The sequence below is a fragment of the Triticum dicoccoides genome, chromosome 2B (genome assembly GCF_002162155.2).
Source record: "Triticum dicoccoides isolate Atlit2015 ecotype Zavitan chromosome 2B, WEW_v2.0, whole genome shotgun sequence".
Lineage (NCBI taxonomy): Eukaryota > Viridiplantae > Streptophyta > Magnoliopsida > Poales > Poaceae > Triticum > Triticum dicoccoides.
In genome coordinates this window covers 451,639,264-451,644,740 of record NC_041383.1, presented here as the reverse complement: position 1 = coordinate 451,644,740, position 5,477 = coordinate 451,639,264, and positions in this window count along the sequence as shown.

The window sequence follows — 5,477 nt, the reverse complement described above, 5'->3', positions numbered from 1 at the left end:
CCCGATGAACATGACCCCCGTTTCGACCGTAGCGCTCCAAGACAACTCCATTTCGTCCGTTTTGCGGTACGCCACATCCCTCCCGATCAACAGGACCCCCGTTTCGACCGTAGGAGGTCCGTTTCCTCCGTTTTGCGGTACGCCACACCCCTCCCGATCAACAGGACCCCGTTCCGAACATAGGAGGTCCATTTCCTCCGTTGTGCGGTACGCCAGGCCTCGTTTCCATCGCCTGTTCCGTCCAAGCCCTCCCGATGAACACGACCACGCATTCTGTTCCGACCCAGCCGGTTGGCTCCCCATGAACACGACGACAATGCTCTTTCTCCATTCCGACCCAGCCATGTACGTATGCGCGATAGGCGTTCAAGACCCTGCCCCTATGTACATGCGTGGCCGTATTTTCTTTCTTGCACCCTCACCGCTGTACGTACGTGTACATGCTACGTGCGCGCCTCTACTATAACACGTGTGCGCCTCTACTACGACACGTGCGCGCCTCTATATCGACCAGTATGTACGTACACGTTCGCGACCAGAATGACAATGCTACGTACGCTTCGACCAGGTGGGTCCCGACTGTCAGGCACTTTCTTGCCTGCGAAGATGTGGCTGGTGGGTCCCAACAGTCAGGGGGGCGAACCGTTTTGTTTTTTTGTTGGGACGCACTTCCTTGCGTGCGAAGATGTAGCTGGTGGGTCCTAGTAGTCAGGGGGCGAATCATTTTTTTTGCCCGGACGCACTTCCTTGCGTGCGAAGGTGTAGCTGGTGGGTCCCAGCAGTTAGGGGGAAATGTTTTTTTTCACGAAATACGGTGGCCTGTTCGATGGATCCCTGCTGTCAGGTGGTGGAATAATTATTTTGCGCGTAATAAGGAGGCACTTCCTTGCTGCGGCCGTGGACCCAACTGTCAGTGCCTCCACGCACAGTACTCTTCCGACGGAAGTCGGTCGTTGACCACATTGACCACGCCGCGCCGAGAGCACCACGGCGGTGGACGACGGTGAGGCCTAGGAAGGGGACCACATGGAGGCAGGGAAGACTCGGCAGTTGTTTCCCATGCGGAGGGGAGTACGACTGTACGAGGGTTTACTGGTTCGTCTGCCGTCACCGGAGAATAACAGCAGGTGTGGGTGAGTAGAGGGATGGCTAGGCCAGCGATGGGAGTACGGTGGGGCGGTGAGGCCTGCACGGCAGCACAGCCGGCCGCGGGGAGGAGGGAGCAGGCAGTCCCGCCGGTGCTTGTTTGAGCGGCTGAAGCAGGAAGAGCAGAGATTGAAGAAGCACGACGGCCGTTGGATGGACATCCAACAGTCACTGCTTGTGCGTCAACCTTTTTTTAGGAAAGCCTCAAATCTGTGGAAAACAACATACAGCCAATCTGCCATGATTTCTAATAATTTACAACCCATTTGCTAATTCTTAAGGTTTTTTTTGGAGCCCATATTCTTTTTGTTAGCATTACAGCCCATATTGTGGCCACAGTTAAAAAATTATATGAAATTTTGCATATTTTGGTGCAGTCCGAACTGTTTTTAATCCCGAAATTTCGACTCACATTTGAACTGATTTTAAAAATAAATGTATATCAATATAAAATCCAACAAATTCTCCATGCATAAAAATTAATGTAATTTAAAATCTTAGAATGAAAAAAAAGATATTTGAAACTAATTGCCGGTTTGATGTGTTTTAAAAATGTACAACCCATTTCTCATTACTGATGGGCCATTTTCTCGGCCAGCCGAATGAAAGCTCTCCTCGTCTTGAAAGATTTGCAGCCCAACAGGCCTGACAAAGCGACTTACTTGTCAAATCACAAAAAAACTGGGCTGTGGCCGTGGACCCAGCTGTCAGCCTCTCCACGTACAGTACTCTTTCGATGGAAGTCGTTCCTTGACCACGTTGACCACGCGGCACGGAGAGCACCACGGCGGTGGATGATGGTGAGGCCTAGGAAGGGAACGACATGGAGCCGGGGAAGACGCGGAGCCGGGGAAGACGCCGCAGTGGAAGCCCGCGCGGAGAGGAGTACGAGGGTTCACTGGTTCGGCTGCGGTGTGAGGCTGCCTTTGCCGCAGGGCCTGGCCAGCGGTGGGAATAGTAGGGGGCGGTGAGGCCTCCGCGGCAGCACAACCGACCACGAGAGGCAGGAGCATGCGGCACGACCGGCGCTGCTTTGGGCGGCTGGAGCAAGAAGACCAGAGGTTGAAGAAGCACTACGACCGTTGGATGGACATCGTACGGTCACTGGAGCTAGAATCGTTCATATTGACTAAGTTGACAAAGCCCTTCGTCCCCGTCAACTTAGTAGGCCCACAAGACAGCCTCCCACCAAGGTGAGTCCCAGCTAGCCAGGGGAGTATTCATTTTTTTGTGCGTAATAAGGTGGCACTTCCGGTGGGTCCGAGCTGACAGCGGGGGGAACGTTTTTTTCGCGAAATACGGTGGCCTGTCCGGTGGGTCCCAGCAGTTAGGGGGAAACGATTTTTTTCACAAAATACTGGTGGCCCGTCCGGTGGGTCCCCGCTGTCAGGTGGAGGAATAATTATTTTCCACGTAATAAGGAGGCACTTCCTTGCGGCTGCCGTGGACCCAGCTGTCAGCCTCTCCACGTACAGTACTCTTCCGATGGAAGTCGGTTGTTGACCACATTGACCACGCCGCGCCTAGAGCACCACGGCGGTGGACGACGGCGAGGCCTAGGAAGGGGACAATGCGGAGCCGGGCCACGGGAGGCAAGAGCAGGCGATAGCACAGCCGGCCACGGGAGGCAGGAGCAGGCGGCACGACCGACGCTGCTTTGGGCGGCTGGAGCAAGAAGACCAGAGGTTGAAGAAGCACTATGGCCGTTGTATGGACATCATACGGTCACTCGAGTATTGACTAAGTTGACAAAGCCCTCCGTCCCTGTCAACTTAGTAAGCCCACAAGTCAGCCCAACAATATGGTGGGTCCCAGCTAGCAGGGGGTATTCATTTTTTGGGGCGTAATAAGGAGGCACTTCCTTGCGTGCGAAGATATAGCTGGTGGGTCCGACCTGTCAGCGGGGGTATGTTTTTTTCGTGAAATACAGAGGCCCTTCCTGTGCGTCCTAGCTGTCAGGTGGAGGAATCATTATTTTGCACGTAATAAGGAGGCATTTTCTTGCGTGCAGCCGTGGACCCAGCTGTCAGCCTCTCCACGTATAGTCCACTTCCGATGGATGTCGTTCATTGACCACGTTGACCAGGCCGCGCCGAGAGCACCAGGGCGGTGGACGACGGCGAGGCCTAGGAAGGGAACGACACGGAGCCAGGGAATACTCGGCAGTTGTTTCCCACGCGGAGGAGTACAGGGGTTTACTGGTTCGTCTGCCATCGCCGGAGAATAACAACATGTGTGGGTGAGTAGAGGGATGGCTAGGCCAGCGATGGGAGTAGGTGGGGCCGTGAGGCCTGCGCGGCAGCATAGCCGGTCGCGGGAGGAGGGAGCAGGCAGTCCCGCCGGCGCTTGTTTGAGCGGCTGGAGCATGAAGAGCAGAGATTGAAGAAGCACGACAGCCATTGGATGGACATCCAACAGTCACTGCTCTCGTGTGTTGACTAAGTTGACAGGGCGTTGCGTGTGCCTCAACCTTTTTTTATGAAAGCATACGCGTCAACCTGTAGTAGGCGCACAAGTCAGCCTCAAATCTGTGGAAAACAGCATACAACCCATCTGCCATCATTTCTAATAATGTACAGCCCATTTGCTAATTTTTAAGATTTTTTTGGAGCCAATCTTCTTTTTGTTAGCATTACACCCCATATTGTGGCCACGGTTAAAAATTATATGAAATGTTGCATATTTCAGTGCGGTTAACTGTTTTTAATCCAGAAATATCAATTCACATTCAAAATATTTTGAAAAATAATTTATATAAATATAAAATCCAAATAATTGTCCACGCATAAAAATCAATGGAATTTAAGATCTTGTAATGAAAAAAAATTGAAACTAATTCCCGGTTTGATGTGTTTTAAAAATGTACAGGCCATTTCTGGGCAAACCGAATGAAACTCTCCTCGTCTTGAAAGATTTGCAGCCCAGCAGGGCCTATAAAGCAAGTAGGCCTTGTTTGGGTATTTCTTAAAAAAAATAGAACTGGGCTAGCCATTTTCAGCAAGAAAAAAACACAACCGGGCTCATGATGTGGTAAACATAAATAAAACCCTGGCTAGATGGGCCACAGCCCCCGCACAACCCCCGTTGTTACCCTGATCCGTCGCTAAAACTAGTATAAATAACAATTGCTTGTTCCTCAAAAAAAACTGCGCGACTTGCTGGGTCCCTGATGTCAGCCGCTCGTAGTGTAATTCTCTCGTTTATTGACTACGTTGACAATGGCGTGAGCCCCAGATGTCCAACCATTAGGAGGAACCATATTTTTGGGCTTGTACTATAGAGGCACTTGCTTGCGTACTGCCATGACGCTGGTGGGTCCCTACTGTCATCCTCTCCATGTACAGTCATCTCCTTGTTCCTCTCGGTTGTTGACGATGTTGACAATGCAAGAGGGCGGCGCACCGCGCACGGAAAGCGAACCAAGGCCGCAAGGCGGAGGATGACGGCGAGGCCTCGGATGGAACGAACAGGAGCCGTTGAAGATGCGCCGGTCCAGTCGCAGGCGGAGGGGAGTACGAGGGTTGACTAGTTCAGGCGCGGGTGCGTGTTGGGGATGACGTCGCCGGAGAATAACATGACGTGTGGGGGATAGAGGGAGGGACTGTCCAACGTTGAAGGGTACGTATGGTAGGGTGGCGGAGGCGCAGCCAGCCATGGGAGGCGGGAGCAGGCGAAGCCGACGGGGTGGTTTGGTTTGGGCGACTGGAGGAAGAAGAAGACAAGAGATAGAATATACACGACAGATGTTGGATGTCAATCCAACGGCTGGTAGGCAGAATCGTTTGTTGACTGGCTAGTAAGTCGACACCATAGGCTATTTCCTCGCGGGTCCCAAATGTCAGAATCCAAATCTGTCACGGCCATGCAGCCTTTCCTATGAAAATTTACAGCCCATTTGATGTGCTAGTTCGAAATAAGTTTGTGGGTGCTGGTGAGGGCTAATCACTTGGCTTCTGTAATGCACGGTGAGCTCAAGCAGCCGACGAGAGTGATGTTATTTCCCTTGGTTGGGATTTGTTACAATATTTCACTCTAAATTAAACGAATGGCAAGCCATTTGCCTTGTTTCAAAGAAAATATGACAGTCACAGCCGAGTTGAAAAGGGCAGGAACATCTAACTCCAGCTTACAAACTGTACAAAAGCACGAGGGTTAATTGTTCATCAGGTTTACAAAAAAACCCAGATTGAAAAGGGCAAGAACATCTAACTCCAGCACTGTTTTCGGCAGTCACAGTCAAATGGATTGGTCAGGTCCATAGAATGAACATCCTGGGTCGTAAAATTTACTAGATTATGACCACAATATGTTGTAAATAGAAGCCCGATACG